The 19,945-nt window shown below is 40.0% G+C and overlaps 1 long non-coding RNA gene across 1 annotated transcript; it reads left to right on the forward strand.

Moving 5' to 3' along the window:
- Positions 1-13,286: 13,286 nt before the first annotated feature.
- Positions 13,287-18,998, forward strand: LOC140637562 (uncharacterized). Its single transcript, XR_012034649.1, has 2 exons — positions 13,287-13,423; positions 15,173-18,998. It is a non-coding gene; the product is annotated as an uncharacterized lncRNA (long non-coding RNA).
- Positions 18,999-19,945: the final 947 nt, after the last annotated feature.

Here is a 19,945-nt window from a genome sequence, read left to right on the forward strand (position 1 = left end):
GGGGATGAGCACAAGAATAAAAAGCCAAGGCTTGTCAGTGACACACTGAGCCACCCGAAAGAGCCAGAGTTCTGATGTTCTCACTGAGCAGCTGTGCTAAAAATAGCAACCACTGGCCCCCTGGCCTCTTGTTATGTAAGAAGAACAAATCTCTTTTGGCTAAAGCTACTGTTGGTCAGGTTTTTCTGTTATTGGCAGCTACGTGTGTTCCCAAATTATATACCATATCATCATAAATCTTCATATACATCATAAAATACCATACTTGGAATTTATTCTAATTTGCATATCTAGTTCTCAATTTTGGAGAATTTAGATTATACCATTTTAACTACTTTAAATAATCCCATGTTGAACATCTTTGTATATAAAGCCTTTTCCATATTTATGATTACTTTCTTTACTCAGGATAGAACTTCCTGGAGTAACTTCAGGCTCTTGACACATATTAACAAAAAGCTTTACGAAAAGTTTGTGTACCAGGGGCACTTGGGTGGTTCAGTTGGTTAAGTATCTGTCTTCTGCTCAGGTCATGATCCCAGTGCCTGGGGATGGAGCCCTGAAGCATCAGGCTCTCTGCTCAGCGGGGAGCCTGCTTCTCCTTCTCCCTCTGCCCATCACTCCCCCTGCTTGTGCTTTCTCTCTCTGTCAAAGAAATAAACTCTTATAAAAAAAAGTTTGCACCAATTCTTAACACTTTGTGTCTTGTAAAATATTGTATTATATGAACTCTGCCCTTGTTTCACAAATATTTTTTAAAAGTGGACAGTCTAAGCAAGTCAGAAAGAAGCCCTACATTCTAAATTTTGTGTATTTTCTTCTTAGAAAAAGAAACTTGATGTGTATTTTCAACTTGTTTGAAAAGTATAAAAAAATCTTTCTATAAAATAAAGCATTAATATTATATATCATGGTTGTCTATGAATGGGTTTTTCTTATATTTACCAAGGTGGATGCCCTGATGAGGGGTTGCCAATGCATTAGAGTAAAAAACTAGAATGGAATCTCACAGCTTTTGTGTGGAATCAGACGTTGGCACACTATTTGAAGCACATAGGAAGGGAACAGGTGAAATGAGCTGGGAGACATGGGCCTGGTGCATGTACCTTCAAGGCTTCTTCCCATGCATTATCTCACTTTAGTGTTTAAATGATCTCGTTATTGGTTCCATTGTACAGATAAAGAAATGGTAGCTTGGCAATTTAAATGTCTTGCCAAACTCACATAAACAGAGGCATTGCTAAGACCTAGCGTAAGTGTCTCTGATTCTCGCGTCTCTGCACATCCTATGCTTCCTCATCTCTAAAAATGCAGAGAACAGTGCATGGAGAGGTGGCATGACTTGCCCCATGCAGAGATGGGTCTAGAACCCAGTACTCCATGCGCTTTACATTCCATGTTTGACCTCTGAGGAGAAGCAGTGAAAACATAGTGAATGAGATTTAGCAAAGGCACAGCCAATCCTGATATTTTTCTTCTAAATGACATTGATGCTGTTACATTGTAGTGGTTAGGTCACATGTCCCTTACCCAGTTTGGGGGATAAAGTTAACCTGATGAAACATCATTTATGATGATGAAAGATTTTCTTTTTTTAAAAAAGATTTTATCTATTTATTCATGAGAGACACACACAGAGAGGCAGAGACCCAGGCAGAGGGAGAAGCAGGCCCCACGCAGGAAGCTCCACGTGGGACTCGATCCCAGGACTCCAGGATCACGCCCTGAGCCAAAGGCAGACGCTCAACCCCTGAGCCACCCAGGCGTCCCAATGAAGGATTTTCTCAAGGAAAAGATACCTGAAGGAGATACTACTGTGAGGCCGCAGGGTTAAAAGTGCAGTCTCAAGTCCAGCAGCTCTGGACTCAAGTCTTAGCTTCACTCTGTGTTAGCCATCGGACCCTGCACAAATTTTTAAAATTTCTCTGTGTCTCAATTCTTCCAGCTGAAAAATTGGCAAAAATAATGGCGTAACACAGGAGGTTTTTGTGAGGATTAAATGCAACAAAAAATACAACCGCCGGCCTGGACATAGTAAGTGCTCACTAAATCAGACAAGTCCTTGATTTTAATGATTTTTTAATTTTTTATTTTATTTTTTTATTTTTATTTTTTTGATTTTAATGATTTTGTGATTGCCTTTCCCTTCTTCATTTTCGCAGTGAGCTTTGTCCCTGTGCTGCATGTGTCCTTCACTTCTCTGGCCACCATCTGGCTGAATGCCTTGAATCTAGGTTCCGTTCAACAGACTGAATGGAGCTTAGAAGTTCTGATTCCAAATGCTGTATTTGGACAAAGGCGTTTCACACAGAAGTTTTAAAGTAGATCAGTACAGTGGACTTCTAGTTTGCCAGCCTCCCTTGCAGTGGGTTGGGGTCATTTCTACCTTAAAGATACAACGCAAGGTTTCAGCAGAGACTTGTTGGTCATTACCCTTGCTTCAGATTCAATTCAAATACCTTCAGGAGGGCAGCCCAGGTGGCTCAGGGGTTTAGCGCCGCCTTCAGCCCAGGGTGTGATCCTGGAGACTCGGGATCGAGTCCCACGTCGGGCTCCCTGCATGGAGCCTGCCTCTCCCTCTGCCTGTGTCTCTGGTTCTCTGTGTGTGTGTCTCTCATGAATGAATAAAATCTTTAAAAAAAAATATCTTCAGCGGTTTCTAATTGCCTGAAACCACTTAAGGTTCTTTTTCATACATCCAGTCACCAAACACTTCTGGCACATGAATCATGAGTAGAAAGGATATGTGCGCTTCTGGATCACAGCAGTTAGGAGCCAGCTAGGTGCCCCTTCCCTTGTAGAGATGAAGCCACATGTTCCAGATTGTATAGCTGAAAGATGCACAAGACCTGTCCAGGCCACAGTGGGCTTTATGTTAGTAAAAACAAATATTCATTGCGTTAAGTCATTGAGAATTTGGGGTTCATTTGTTACCAAAGATTAAGAACGTGGTTCGCAAAGTGTGGATCAGGAACCCCCTAGGTATCCCTAAGGCCCTTTCAAGGGGTTTGGCAGGTATAAATAATTTTCATAATAATATTAAGATACCATTTTTCTTTTTCACTCTCATTCTTTCATGATTGCAGCGCAGAGCTTTCCACATGCTATGTGTGATGATGTCATTGCTCTGATGTCTAATGGAATGTGCCTTTGTGTATTCTTGTATTAAAAATGTCTCCGTTTTAACTTCTAATATGGCATATATTGACAGGTATAACCCACACTGATGAAGAATGTTAAAGGCTCCTGGACCAAAGAGTTTGAGGACCACTGGATTAGTCTACTTTGCCTAATACAGATATTATATGGGCAATTTGGAGTGGGCTGTGGTAATCCCAACCCTTTTTCTCCTTAAATTTGATTTTCAAAGTTTTATTTATGAAGAAAATACAGAATAAAATTGAATGAACTTTTAATTCAACAAAGTACTTGATAAAACCAGGGACTGAAAAAAATTGGGAGTTGATGGGATAGTCAGAGATAGGTGCAGAATTTGAAAGCGTGGATCATAGAAAAATTAATGAAACATAGCAGAAGGAATTGTATAGCAGGCACATTTTATTCCTGAGCATGTTAGTCAAATGTTGGTTGATAATTTCTACTCATAACATTAGGAAGAATTTTAGTGAATATGAAAAAAATTGGCAGGTAAGTTTAAGAGGCTGGCTCTGCTCTAATTAATTATTAAATCAAAGGAACTAAGATTTTATAAATACTGCTCTCCACTAGATATTTTATATACATTTAAATTTTTTGATATTTTATATACATTAATAATAATTATTAATCCTTAAAACCCATAAAAAGAATTTTAATTGCAATTTCATTTTATAGATGAAATCAACACTATTATAATCAGAAATTTAACTTTGATATTTTTTAAATCTAATGTCCTTACTTTTTCCATAATGCCAAGCTGTCTTGATAAAATTATCAAGCCAGAGAAAACAGAGATGCAATTATCATGGGGTAAGGGAAGAAGTCATGGCATTTTTTCTGACATTTTCTTTTTGAACAGTTGCCCCTGAAATGCCATTTCTACCCCAAAGACACAATGCAAGTTTTTGGCAAAGGCTTGTGGCTAATTTCTCTTTCTTCAGACCTCAAACATCTTCGGTGTTTTGTCACTGCCTAAAACCACATAAGGTCCTTCCTTGTACATTCAGTCACCAAATATTTATTGAGTTCATATTACATAAGAGACACTGATTTGGATGCTAGAGATACAGAGTGAATAAAACCCACAAACATCTCTGCCCTCTTGGAGCTTACATCAAAGAGGGAGGCTGAAAAGAAACATGATAAATATATAAATACATATGATAAGTTGCAAAAAAGAAAAAAAGAAATCAAAGAGGATGCCATTCTCGACAGGGTGGCCAGGGTAGGCCTCGATGGAAAAGTGACCTGTAAGCAAAGGGTATGAGAAAGCAAGGGAGCTGTGGATATCTAGAAGAAGAGCCTCCAGGGCAGATTGAATGATGACACAAAGGCCATGAGGTGCTGCAAGAGCAGCAAAGAGGCAGCATTGATTGAAGTTGAGGGAATGAAAACTTGTCCCTCCATTGGAAGAATTTGGGGCTCTCCTGTGAGCAAGAGGACAGCTTTTTCACTACTGTGAATGGAAGAAAGACATGATCTGCCTTGGATTTTAATGGAATCATTATGGCTTCTGCCCTGAGAATCCTATGTGTACAGGACGGGAAGGTAGAAGCTGAAAGGTCTATTAGGAGGATGTTGGAACCCAGGTGAGAGATGACATGGCTCAGTCTAGAGTGTAGCAGAGAAGTTGATACAAAGGGGTGGCCAAACTCTGGCTGAATTCTGAAAGGAGAGTCAACAGGATTTTCTAGTAATTGTGGATGTGAGATAAAAGGGGTGAAGGATGACGCCAAGATTTTTTGCTTGAGCATCTGGAAGGAAATCAACTAGAAGGGGAAGGTTGAAGGAGGAGTAGACCTAGCAAAGAACACCAGGCAGATTTAGGGCTCATAACATTGTGATGCCCATTAGACTTTTTGGTAGAGATGCTCTATGGGCCATAGGATATGCAAGTATGGAGTCCAAGGAGATACAAACCAGAGAGTCATCAGAATAAGGGTAGTACTCAAAGTCATGAGAGTGGGTAAGCTCATAAAAGGTATGAGTAGGAAGTAGAAAACGTCCAAGGAATGAGCCCTGGGCTCCATTATTTAAGGTGGGGGCAGGAGATGAGGAGGAAAAAAGGCTATGGAGTATGAGATGGAGCAGCCAGTGAGGAAAGAGCTCAACCCATCTTTCTCAGAATCTCATCATCCCGTCTACTTGTCCATAGGTCCCCTGTGATCTGGTTACATGATGCAAACTACTTATAGTGGTTCCAGCCTTCACACCTCATTAACGTGGTTCCTATGTGTAGCCTGATGCCAATCAGCTCTTTCTTGACATGACTGTCCTGGTCCATCTTTTTAATTTTTAAAATTTTTAAAAAACATTTTATTTATTTATTTGAGAGAGAGTGAGAGCACAAGCAGGAGGGAAGAGGCAGAGGGAGAGGGCGAAGCAGGCTCTCTGTTGAGCAGGGAACCCGGTGTGGGGCTCGATCCCAGGACCCTGGGATCATGACCTGAGCTGAAGGCAGCTGCTTACTCGACTGCGCCATGCAGATGCCTTTGTCCTGGTCCTTCTTCAAGGATCATTTTAAATGCCTTTCTTATATCACCGAATGTCTCCCTTTTATTTGTAACCATTACCACATTTTAAAAACAGCTTGTGTAGCAATTCCATATTCCTCCTATTATGTGTCTTTTGTGTGCCTGTATATTACTTGTCTGAACTCTGATCTTTTTGTAGGTAAGGGCCATGCCTTCCCCGAGACTGAGGAAGACTGAGCAGGATTGCATTTCATTGAACAATCACTGGGTAGGTACAGACAGAAGGAAGATGTAAAGAAGCAATGGAGGTTTTATACTAAATAATACCTTCATTGTTATTATGTGTTGCTGTGGGAACAAAGAGATTATGCTTCCATAATAATAGAAAATCTAAGTAGTGACTCATCTGCTTTTAGTATAGGATGGACCTTACTGCTGTACTGCCTTTTGATTTAAAAATTCTCCTCATATCAGGTGATCAAAAAGGAATTTTAAAAATCCTCCCAAAGCAGACATACTACTGAAACATAATAATTCTAATAAAACGGGAGATACAATTCAGTTTTCTATAGATGAAGACTTCTTTAAAATAATTCTGAAATAAGATCATGAACTGGTGATCTGCAAATTCAGCTTACAGATAGATATGCATTTGCTTTGTTTGCAGGATTCTGTGCCCTCCAGTTGATGACAGGACCCTCTGCTTCATACTGTTTCGTCCAGGGCCGGTTTGCACGCTGACCTTACCTATTGCAGCACCACTGCGTTTTCCAGCTCCATATAGTTATTAATCCCAGCCCACAACTAACGTGGAATGCAGCATGAGGGAGCAGTGCCTTGCCATTGTGTGATGCAATAGGCTGTCAGTTTGTCTCCTGAAGGCATTTGAGTGGGTGACCTTTGTTTAAGTTAATAAATAACATAAAACTATTTTAATTTTTTAAAAAATCAAGTCCTACCATCGCCCTGTAAATAATGCATCTTCGTAGTTAGCTGGGCTAGAAAAACCACTAAAAATGAACAAGAAGATTCTGACCAGATGTAAGTAGACTCAAAACAAATAAATAAAAAAGGACAAACGTAAAACTTTAAAAGAGGGTTATTTAGGAACGAATGTTTTTAGTTTTGATCTTCATTACTGACTGGCTTGATTTTCTTGTTTCCACTTTAGGCTCTTTCTTGCCCTGGAGACTCAATGATTTTATGTCTGAAGGTTCATAAGTCACAAGATATCTGGAATTAGGTGGTGAGTCTTTTTCTTTCTTTAGTGTGAGCCTATAAAACCTCAGCAGTTTGTATTTTAAGGCAATCAAAATTAAATGGAGTCTTGCATAATTGGCTCCCTCTTTCTAATGTTTCCATAAAAGCAAAATACTATAGACAACCCCTGAAAATGTAGAGACTTTTTTCTTCCTGAGTGTAAATGGAATGAAAATTATAATGGGTACAATCTTTCTACTTTGGTATATATACAAATATATACACACACAAATATATACCTTGTATATATACACAAATATATTTCATTACATGGAATATACACACACATGTATGCACGCAAATATATGACAAATACCACTTTTGGTTTTGTGCACCTACTATAGTGATCAGAAATTTAGAGAATAATTGGAGTAATTACTCTTCTTAAAGACGAAATGCCAATGGAAGACTTTTGAATAGCTTGAGCTTTAGAGCACCAAACTGATGATGGATCATTACTATTGTATGAACTCCCTTCAAAATATCTCAGAAAATAAAAGGGATGGGAGATAAGACCAGCAAAGCTTCAGAACTTTTATTAAATCACCCATCTTTTCATTTTTATATCTTAAGAAGAGTCAGCTCTTTTGCTGCTAGCACAAAATGACCCATATGATGTATGCAATGGAGTTTCTTATCCTTTTTTTTTATAAGAAATATCTACCCTTGCTTTTCACCTTCTGCAGGCTTTTGGCCCTAGAACTTATAGAAAACTGGAAAGAAATACCTGAAGGAGCAATGGAAGTTGACTTGGCAGATCTGGCCATGGTTTGGGTGAAAGGCTCTGACACTGAGTTCAGGATTTTTATATTGAAGGGAGATATTACTTTTAGAATCAAATACATTACTTTAGAAGAAGTGGAAACACATAGTGTCTTTCTCCTAAAGTGATGGCACTGGGATTAGGCCAGGACAGCATTCATGGGAGAGGCTTGGAAAATGCAACTGGATAGGAAAAATCAGCAGGACATAACTCCTAGCAGAAGTGGGCTTCCAGAATCTAGTTGAAGATGAAGATGGAGCGAGTGAGGGTAGGAGATTATTCTAAACATAGGGAGGCAGCCCAATGTAAGGCACAGAGTACAGACCTCAGGAGCCCAATGGAAGTTGTTGATGGGAAATAAAAATGACAGAGGAAGGTCAAGTGTAACATGTATGGAAGAAAATAAGGAGGAGGAGGAAATGAGGAGGAATTAAAAAGACTTACACCTGGAGAAGGCAAAACAATTAAATGACTTGGGAAAATAAGTGACTTATCCTAATGAAATGGCTACCGCTTGAAGCATCATGTCTGTATTTTCTGGAATTGTCTGCTATGCAGAGAAGGGATCATATAATATAACATAGCATGTTGACTTAATTTTTCACACCATTTTGCTTAGTTATTAAGTTAAAATAACTCAGAGGTCTTTACCTCTGAGTGAAGTGCCTTGGGCCAGGGAGCATTAAGGTTGTCTGCTATGTACAAATTTTACATTGGAAAGATTAAGAAGAGGGGACCATTTGGCTAGCTCAGTTGGTTAAGTGTCCCACTCTTGGTTTTGGCTCAGGTCACGATCTCAGGGTTGTGAAATTGAGCCCCATGTCCGGCTCTGCGCTCAGTGGGGGTGACTGGTTGAGGATTCTCTCTCTCTCTCTCTCTCTCTCTCTCTCTCACCTTCTGCCCCTCTCCCCACTCACACACTCTCTCTGTCTCTAAAATAAATAGATTTTTTAAAACTCCGCACACATTATGAAGAGGATTTTTGTGAAAATGCCTAGAATATGAAAATAAACCCAGTTAAGTTATGGCTTAAATATCTGGAATATATATGAGGGAAAAAAGATTATTTATAAACTTGTCAAAGTGACAATATTACTGGAATAGAAATGAAAATTTCCTGTATTTTCAAAAGTAGGTGTTATTAGTACCTGAAAAAGACCAAGAAGAGGCTCAAGATAGAACAAGGGAAGAGAAAGGTATGATTTTAAGTCTAATTGGTACATGTATGATTTGGCCATTAGGAGAGAAATTGATAAAATTTAATCATCTATCTATAACAGAAATAATGCAAATAGGACTTAATTAAATTAATTTAAAGGGCTCAAATGGACACAGCATAATTGTGGAATACTTTCTGAAATGAATAAATTTAGCACAATTGCATACATAAAGTGGAGAAATTTAAAACTAATGAAGATGTGACTTACAAGGCCCCCAAATCACATTAATCCATTTGCTTATTATAATTGGTAGAAATACTCCTTGTCTAAACAAGAATGGGGCTAGAAGTTACAAAGCCTATGAAGCCAATAGGTGGCATTTTAACTTCATGATGTCCGTTTGAAAACATAAGACCCCCTGTATTTGCAGTGTGTTGAAACAGGTCCATATTATATCTGCAAAGCTCTTGGCATTGGGTGGAATTTTTCCTTCTCTCTCCATATTAGAAATTTTTCTAGCAAAGTTTCAGATTAAAGAGATAGAATTTAATACTAAAAATTGGTATGAAAGTTTTACACTTAAGCTGATGAATATTTAATGTCTGGATGCTGTTTACACTGATATGTTGGGAGATTCTTCAAAATACAACAGAAAAGCTTAATGACTATACTGCTAAAAATATTTGAAATTTTCAACATTACTAACTTTTAGGTGAATAAATATTTTTTAAAAAATGAATGCCTATAACTATTGGCCTCTCTTCTAAGGAGTTTTTTTCCATTCAATTGTTACTTCTTGCTCCAAAGGGGTTGGGAGCTCAGTGACGTTCACTAGAAACCCTATGAAAGAGTCAAATATTTTTATTCTCCCCAGTGTCTCCAAGACAACTCTGGCCATGGCCAGAGCCCACAGGGCCTCTTCTCCTAAGTCCTTGACTTGTTGTGCCCCTGCTATCCAAAGCTGGAAGCTACCCAGCCAGTCCTTCTTACAACTAGTGATGAAACCACCTTGGGGTGGGGTGGGGGGGTGGTATGAAAGACTGAGTAAATCTGAATCCTGGAAGAATAGCAGAGGAGAAAGGCAAAGACTGGTGAGAGAGAATGAAAAGTGTGATTAGTGAAGTTCCTGTCCCTCTAATCCCTGCCCTTTCCACACTATGTAAAGTAGCTGCATGTGGCTCTCATCCCTACACCTGGCTCCCCTTCTCTTCCTTGCTCTTACCTCCACTCTGGCCATTATAGATGTATCCATCTCCTCCTCCACAAGACTTGTCTTGTTCACTGCCCTATGTGGATGGCCTAAGGCATTGCCTGGCAAGTAGTAAGTGTTAAATTATTGTTATTGTTACTATTATTTTTTGATAAATGAATGAGTGAATGAATTAGGCAGCTGATATCAGATCTTAGAGTAGAAGGATGGCTTCCATGCTTTAGGCTACGGCCTTAAATATCCTGTCAGGGAGATAAAACCTTGTTTCAAATATACAGAGTATCTGTATTTGATGCCAATGGATATTTACTAGACTTATTATGGTGATTATTTCACACTATATGAATAAATTGAATCATTATGTTGTACCTGAAACTAATATAATGATGTATGTCATTTATGTCTCAATTTTTAAAATGTGAAATTGAAAGAATAAAGTAAAATTTAACAACAACAAAAAAATACACAGCATCCCCTTTTTCTGCCAAGCAAAATATCCCATGGTATTATATACTATTAAATAATAGATGCTCAAACATATTAATGTGTTTGAACGAATTTATTGAAGGTGACAAAATTAAAGGAGGAATAGGAGGTGATTAGGTGGGATACCAGAAGAAAGGAAAATGTGTATCTGTGTGAAACTAAGGGACCCATGGCCAGGGGAAAAGCTGATGAGAGAAACACGTAGCAGAGGTTGTAATGCATTGTTCCCTCCATGTGAGTCTAGGCTGAGACTCTCTCAGGTAGCAAATATTTGTCTCACCTTCAAATAATTTTTTTTAAATGTGTATTTGGTATCTATTTGGAAGCCAGGCTGAGGACTCAGGGTGGAAGGATCAAAAGGGAGGTGTGGCCTTGGTGGCAGCCTTCAGGTGTCCTCTGCTGCCCAGCTCCAGCCCTAGACTTGCATCTCCATAAAACATGGGCTCTGGGGAGCCACCCACCTCTGGAGGCAGCTTACTGAGGCCATGTGATCTTCTTACCTCCTCCCTATGTCTCCGTACATCACGTCCCAAATAGCTTATGAAAACATCTGCCAACCACATGCTCTATCCATCTCATCACCCCTCCAGGGATGTTTGGGGTTCACTATAAGTTGTGTTACCAAGCAGCTGTCTGGCTTCCATTCATCCTGACTCTTAAACTTAGCAATGCCTTTTTTTAAGAGTTGTGTGGAAAATGAATTAACTGCAAATATTTGGGAGGAGATTTCAGGAGCGTTAGCAAAGAATATTACTAAGTGTGGTTATGTGCTAGGTAATATATATTTAACACAAAAGGAAGCCATATCTTTAGAACCTGACCATGTAACACTTGTCAGGCTAGGACATGACATACGTTATTATCTCATGACCGCCTGATGTAAAAACAGATATCGATGTTATTCAGGAGGCAACTGAGGTTTAGAGAGGGTAGAGAACTTTCTCAAAGTTAGAGTGCTGGTTAGTGAAGGAGTCAAGCCTTAAACTGAGACCTCTGCTCTCTCAGTGGGAATTTATTCTTAACGAGAGAAAGGATGGATATAGATAGACATCAAAGAAGTAAGCATATCACTGAGGAATTGGTATGGGCTGGTGCCAGTAGTTACAGAAATGGGGTAAAGAACTGCATGGTCGGGACATATCTCTGTCCTGTTTCCGCTGATAGTTTCCAAATCACATCCTGGAATCATTTATATGTTCTCAAATTTTAGTAGCTATTCTGAGTCAGGTGTCATTTCTGAACTTGGTATACAGTGGTGAAGAGAGCAGAGAGAGAGCTGCTGAGATTATTCATATAACTTCAGCTTTGCTATCCTGTGGGAAACAGAGCTCTTTGTGTGGCCTACAGCCTCAACCTTACCAGCCCCTTGGTCCGATGAACACACCCCAATCCACACCCCCACCCCCCACCCCGCTTTTCCCTTCTTCCCTCTGACACCCAGCTGGCTCCTGCCACTCACCTTGTGGCAGCTACTCACTTTATGGTCCTATGGGAAGGGTCTAGGCAGGGCCACATAATCAATTCATAGGATCTAGCTGCTTCTGCCTTAGTGGACCTTTTGCTCCATTAAAATTAAAAGTAAAAATTTTATTTTAGGGCTGCCATGGTATCTAGATGAATGTGATAATATTATATATTAAAACATTGTCTTTGATCTAAAAGTTTATTTTTCCCTGTGCTTCTAAAATAAATGAAAACATTGTCCTAGACCCTTAAAAGTACCACAGGTCCTGGGTGCTATGCCCACTGTGCCTCATGCAGATTTTGATCATGGGCTAAAACTCCATTTGCTGAAAAGCTATCAGGAAAAATATATATATATATATCGTCTTTGGTTTATTGTGATCTGACCATGAGGGACTTTCCTGGGATTTAAGACTCTTGCCCTTTTGCTTTGATGCCATCATCATCACTCAGTTATCACTTGGTAATTGCCTGATTATATTATTTGGTGTTAAGTGAAGTTTTTAAGCCAAAAATCCTTCTAAACAGCTGTGATTGGATTTGTTTTTGATACCTTATTTAATTTACCATTGCATTTGTAAAATCACAATTAATCTAATTTATTTAACGACCCCCCCCCCCAACACAGGCTGTAGGATATTTTTTTGAGGGTGTTTCACAATTACACATGAATCGACACCATCATTTTAGAGGAGTTTCAGTGAAACAAACACATAATTCTCACTGTTGGTGGATTTTGTAATTTTCCCCCCACAGTGAAAAGGTTCTTAATGAATATAAAATGTTTTTTCAAAAGGTTGAATTCACTTAGTAATTTAGAGATATATCTTTCTCTTTTAAAGTTTTGGAATCTCGTACCTGACCTTTTCTATTCTGTACCCAGGATAAATATATTTCTTTGGATAAAGTTAATGATGTTATAACTGATCCTGAACAAAAGGTTAAGTTCTTATAAGAACCACAATTGAATTTTTGGCTAACCTGTTCAAAGTGGTTTCATCTGCATTTTTGTTTTTCCTCTAAATGTGGGGATATCTCTTAATTAGCCTTTAGAGCAAATTTGTTATTTCTCACTCTTTGGGAGACTATGATGGTGCTATTTGGAAGAACCTAAGTAGGGAGGAGAAAAGCTCTATTATTTTTGTCTACTTTGCTAACAACTAAGAGTTCTGAAAAGTCTGGATTACACTATGAAAAGTTTGTGTGCTTAGTGAAATGTTGTTCAATTGGCCAATCCACTTGGTCTTGGGAAATGTCCTAGAAGCTTGGCAAGAAAATGTTCTCAAGAGAGCCCAAGTGCTGCCAATTTCCAATTGGCCAAGACACATTACAAGGACAACCTTCTCCCAGCAACCTGGCATTTCCACTCCAGTTGGAATCTTCTGCAACACAAAGATGCACGCGGGAGAAAGACTAAATAAACAAACCTTTCAGATTTCCGCTCCAGGTGAGTCTTTCATTCTGGTCTATCTGGTGAATCTTTCATTTTACATCTGGTCAGCTCCAATCTTCTTTTGATCACTGACCATTGCAAATATTAGGGAACAGTGGGAGCCTATTACAGGTTGGTTTCAGAAATGCGAAAGAGCCAGGGCAAATGCAGGAAGAGCGAACAGATCTATTTTTATACATATACACAACACGTTGAGCCTGCCTGAACAGTCCAAATTGTTGCTAATAAAATTTTAGATTTGCTATGCGAGGAAACCTGCCTGTCATATTGGCCCTTGCTCAAGGAGCTCCCAAGCTCTCGGTGCCTGTGTGGGAAATGATGACAGCTGTGCTCTTTGCCTGGCTGCTTCCATTTATGAAAACATGGGGGTAAATGGAAGCCACCCCCACAGGTCCCTTTACCGTGAATCTTCTTTTGTAGCTGCAGCCAAGAGTAAAGGCCCCCAACAGAACTGAATAGCATTCAAGCCCTACCTCAAATAGGTTTAATTTGCTTTTTACAAAAAGGAATTTAGGAGACTGGGGGAAAAAGATATTTACCAAATTGGAATTTCTAAACTATATATATATATTTTTTTTGCTCGTAAAACAACACTCACTTTTTGTTATTTTAACACAATCGCTTGTGATAGTTTAGGTAAGCAGGACAAAGATATCCAATTATGCCAAGTAAAATTTTCTCCTGAAGTTTATTTTTGGGTGTGGCTGAGGAGGGATTCGAAGGCTTGGAAGCCCACACATGTCCCTTGGCAAATCTGGCCTTATTCTGCTTTTAAGCACTGTCAATGATGTCACCTCTGAAAACAGAGCCTAGTAGCAGATTAGTTGAGATGGTTCCTTCATGGGTTAACTTTTCCTTGTCTCTAGATTTCTGGTTTCCTTTATCACTGCACTCCTCAGTCCCTATGTCTTTCAAAGTGCTTCTGGGATGTGGTCATGCCCTGTGGCTCTATCTGCCTGTCTACAGACAGCACAGAAGGGAAGCCGAGGGTACTCAGAAGCAAGCCCAGCCCCACCCCTTACATTAGCCTCTTAGACCATGTTCCTATAACCTGAGAGCCATTCTCTGAAGACCTCCTCCATACTTGCCTCTTCAGTTTCTATTCTAGTCACATCATTGTAAATCCCTTGGCCACTGTAGAAATTCTAGTCTATAAGGGTGTTAGCTACTGAAGGTCTTTATCAGATGACTGGAAGTCAGTAGAGATTTTGTGTATCCTTCCTATTTGGTCTCATTACTGGTATCAGAGATGTGACTCCACCCTCTGTAGGGATGCCTGGGGCAGAGCTGTCTTAAACGTCATAAATGATGAGTAAATGAGTGGAAGGAGAATCCCAAGGGACACATACTTTCATGCCTTCCATGAATGCCTAGGAGGCCTTCCCTGGTTTTCCACAGATTTTCATTCCAGTGTTTTATCACTCGATTTATTCGTTTCCATCAATACATATTTTTGCACCCCTCCTTGGTGCCAGGCATTGTTACAAAGGCAAACTACAGTCCCATAACCCGGTGTTTTGGGCATCAGCAATCAAGTTGAAGAGAAGGCAGCTCAGTAGACATTTAAAGCAGGTGGAAAGTGCTTTGATAGGGACATCCACAGGGTGTGGTGGGAGTGTGGAAGGAGCACCCAACCCTGACTAAAGGGGTTAGCAGTCTGCCTGGAAGAGAAAAAATTTGTCGGCATTAGTGTAGTCAACTCCTTCATTTTACCCAAATAAAACATCTGCTGTCTTCCTACAGCCATTTCCTTTTGCTGAATCATCTTTGGAGATGAAGATTCACTGTCCAGCGCTTCCCACATAATCATCTTCATATTTCTGTAATCAGTTCCGGGCCCTGTATTTTAAGAGAGAGATGGGAAGGGTGACGATTGCTAAGAAGAAAGAAAACAATGTTGTGAGAGAACTTAAAACTTGGGTTACCAAGTATATTCCTGAAGGAGCTGGTGGTGTTTGGCCTGAAAAAATGAAAATTCAAAGGGCTCCAAATTTTTTAAGGGTTCTCATTTAGAAGATGGATTCATCAAGCTTTGACAACCCCTCCTGGTGCTGCCATGTTTCCTGTCAGATGTCAATGATTAACTAAGCTCCAAGTGCAGCCTCAGGACCCCACGAATGTGGTCCCGTCAGCAGTCATTACTATGTAGGACTCTGGATGAATATTCTGATGCTGGACATTGTCAGTGTGCTGCTGAGGGTTCAATGGAGACCAATGGGTAAAAGACAGGGACTCAACTTTAAACACAGTCATAGGAGTCAGTGATGGAATAGGTTGCTCCCAGAGGTGGCAAGTCTCCCAACATGAGACATTTTCAGAGGTTTGCTTTAGGAAAAATTTCAACTTATCAATTCCTGTGATGGCTCTACCCTCCCACCCCTACCCCTATGGTGAAAAATGCAGAAGAAACTATCTCTGAGAAATGGCAAAGGCAGAGATCAGGCCAGGGGTTGGTGGGGGGGCTTCTTTGGGTCATGAAGGCTTTGGACTCCATGAAGGAAGATGCTCTAAGGAAGCCTGGACCCCAAGCAAGGCGTTTCTACCACAGCATTCACGTAGGACACGTCAAGAGCCCCCATCTTGCAGGGAATACTGGTGGCTTGGAAATTTGGGCCCTTAGGGGCAAATGTGACAAGCTGGAGAGTAGTGAGCTTCCAACCATTATGCCTCCCAAATTCTAAAGTGACTCTGAGAGTGGAAAGGGACCTCTCAGAGTGTCCATTTCTCACAATTTGCAAGGGTCTCTCTGGACACTTGCCTGGGGAACTGTCACACAGATACAACAGAACTCTATTTTAGCTAAGGTTGTGTTTACTTAGATACACCCTCACCTGCCAGGTTTTCGGTATTCCACCCCCAAACCTAACAAATCCAGTAAATCCTTGACGGGACATGGCCAACAGCTCAGAGTTGATAGAGGCACCTCCCACCTGTGAGAAGAGGAGGGTCCTGTTTCGCAGCATCTGGGCTATAGAGGGCCTTCATTGTGCTTAAAAAAAAAAAAGAATAGGTTTTCTTATCAGTTTCTTAAGGTTGCTTTGGCAAGCAACTAGGGAGCAGGCTTGTAATATTTCTTACATACTATGCTCGAATCGCTAATGCAAAATCAATTATCCCACCATCATTTTAGACACTGTGTGAAAAGTACAAGAGTTATACTAATGATTCAGAGAATACAATTTGCCCCCATGGAAGTGGTACTGCTTTATCACTGATAGTTCTCACCCTGTGCTTAACCTTGAACGATTTTCCTTTTCCAACCAGTATCCCAGTGCCATGATGTCACCCACAACTGTTTAGATCCGCCCGCCAGGTCTACATTAGCAAATACTCCAGGGCCAGTAAAGTCACTTGGTTGCCAGCAGCTGCAGTTATTGCTGCATTGGCCAGCCGGCGCTTTGCTTATCATCAAACCCAGTCCAGAGTAAGCTTTAGAAAAAGCCCAGGTATTGCCCGTCATTGCAAGACACAAAGACTGTTTCCCACGGCCAGGTGTTTTTCCAGGGCCCTAGTCAGACTGCTACGACAAAAAAGTCCTAGGACAATGTCACGGGATGAGGAAAATGTCCTGTATAAGCACTGAGAATTAATACTTAGTTGCATTTTTTTTTCTAAAGGCGGCACAGCACTAAATGACTGCTAGTCTTCAGCACTTTTACGACTGATACTGTGGGAGCTAGCGTATTTTGAGGGCTTTCTATCTGCCAAGCTCTATGATACAGAATTTTTTGCATTATCTTATTAAATCCTCATCACCTGATGAGGCATCAATTTTTTCCCCATTATAGAAATGTGGTACGGAGTGTTTAAGAAATTTGCCAAAGTCATAAAGCCAGTCATTTTGGAAGGAGTGGATGAAAGGTCAAAAAAGATTTGGTGAGTTCTGGCTTCCAGAATCATTTAATTTAATCCAATTTTGTAGCAATTGTAAGACTACCTATGCTTGAATCCTGGATCCACAGTTCACTTAGATTGTTTTGACTCAGCTTCTTTGTTGACCAAATGGGTCCAATAACAGCATTTACATCAAAGGGTTGCAAAACTTAAAGGGACGATAATAACATTAGTTAATATTTATGGATGCTTATCATGTGCCAGGCACTGCTTCTGAGTTCATTGAACATATCTGCTTATTTATTTCTTTTTTAAAAAGATTTATTTATTTATTTTAGAGAGAGAATGAGTGCTCATGCAAACACGCACAAGAGAAAGGGTAGAGGAAGAGAATCCTCAGACGCACCACTGAACGTGGAGCCCAATGTGAGGCTCAGTCCCCTGGCCCATGAGCTCAGGACCTGAGCTGAAACAAAGAGTCAGATACTCAACTGACTGAACCACCCAGGTGCCCCTCTACTTATTTATTTCTGACCACAAATTGTGAAGTTGATAGAATACTATCTCCTTTTAGAGATGGGGATGCTGAACCACATAGAAGTTAAGTAACTTTCCCAAGATTATGTATGAAGTCAATGGTAGAGCTGGGATATAAACCCAGGAAGCCTGTGCTTGGAGCCACCACCCTGTTACCTTCAGGAATGTAGGTAACCCACCACATGGCAACTGATCAATAAATGTTCATCATTTAAGAACATAACTATGCTAGATGCTATGCTAGCACTTCATAAATAATTTCAAAAAATTCTCATGAACCTCTTATAAGGTAGCCATGAACCCACTTTTGCATATTTGGACACTTACAGATGAAGTACTTTACCCAAGATTACATCTCTTTTTAACATCACGTGTGAGTAACTCTACTGGGATACAGACCTTTTGCCTCTTGAATCGCAAAACATATGGTTTTGATCGTAGCCAAATAGCCAGACTACTGTCTGGCTTTAGGAATAACAACCCCAGATAATAGCATATTTTTATGCAAGCCTTCTGCATTTTCTGTGTCGCTCAAATGGCTCCCATGTAATCTCTCCGATGTTTATTTAGGTTTGGTTTCTGGAGTTATGAAATTGATCATCTTTTGCTACAACTTTTTTTTTCTTTCTCCCCTCTGCTTTAACACACAAAGTCTCCACATTCAGTGAAGCATTGGCACTGCATGATCCATTTCACATTCTAGGACTCTGCTGCTCCTCACTTTGGGGTGATATATCAGACAATCAGTCACAGCAAGATGCTAAATGCCAGATGTTGCTTTGTCAGCTAGGATCATCCTTTGAACATCTGTCTCCAGTCCTGAGAGGGGAAATGCCCTAATGTGCCAAAAACATGGCTATTTATAAGGAAGTGTCTGGCTGTTAATTAGGTATCAGGAGTGATCCAAAGAAGTAAAGTTACCCCAAAGGAAACTTGCCACATTCTGTAAACTCTGATCATCTCAGTGGGTGAGCATCGTAGGGATATTGGCATACTGTAAGGAAGAACTTACTCGGCACCCTTTTCTTGCCTTCTTTCCATCCCAGTGGTTATGCAGTGTTCCTAGGATCTTCTTTGTTGTTGATTAATTAAGTAAAAGAATGTTTAGACAAGGCTTGTTTTAGGCAAGCCACTGTGCGATGTACTGGAGACATGTTATTAAAGGTCTTTGCCCTTAAAGCATTACTGTTAAACACAATCTGGTCTGTCTTTGTATAATTGAAACTATTTTGATTCCTTTATTTATCCATTCACTGAAAAGTGGTATTGAGTACATAGCATATCTTTAAAGTTAATTAGAATCATAACAATCTTAAAATAAATGTTTGGTTTTTAAACATTTTTTTTTGGCTTTGTCTTTAGTACAACAAGCCTAGGGGTTACCAGGGAAAACTTTCTCTTCTCTTAATTTCTTATTGCTGCTCTAACAAATTACCATAAACCTAATGGCTTAATACAACAAACACTTACCATTATCCTACGATTCTAGAGGTGAGTTTCCAAAATGAGTTTCAAACCAGACCATGAAACCTTCATGGGCTCTAGACAGGAACCTATTTCTTTGACTTTTCCAGTTGCAAGGGGCCTGCTGCTTCCTTGTCTTATAGCCCCTTCCTCCATCTTTAAAGCTGGTAGCATATTATCTTCAGATCTTGTACAAATCTCTTTTTAATGACTCTGGCCCTCTGCTTCCCTCATCATATGTCTCCTTCTTTTCATGACTCTGTCCTCTCTCTCATAAAATCTCCCTCTTACAAGGACCCTTGGGACCCTTGTGATTAAGTTGGGTCTACCCCGGTAATTTTAAGATAAGCTTCCCACCTCATGACCCTTAATCACATTTGCCAAGTACCTTTACCATGTGTATTAGTGTCTTAGGGCTGCTGTAACTACGACGAACTTGGTGGCTTAAAACAACAGAAACGTACTATTCTAGAAACCAGAATTTCAAAATCAAGATGTCAACAAGGCCATGTTGCTCTGAGATTCTCAATAGAAGTCTTCCTAGCCTCTTCCTAGCTTTTGGAGGTGGGTATACCCCTCAGCATTCCTTGGCTTGTGGCGCTAACCTGCTGTGGTGGGCATGTGGTTCTCCCTGGATCTCTCCATCTTTGCACAGCATTTTCTTCTTCTTATGAAGACTCC

This window comes from Canis lupus, chromosome 8, assembly GCF_048164855.1.
Source record: "Canis lupus baileyi chromosome 8, mCanLup2.hap1, whole genome shotgun sequence".
Classification (NCBI taxonomy): Eukaryota; Metazoa; Chordata; class Mammalia; order Carnivora; family Canidae; genus Canis; species Canis lupus.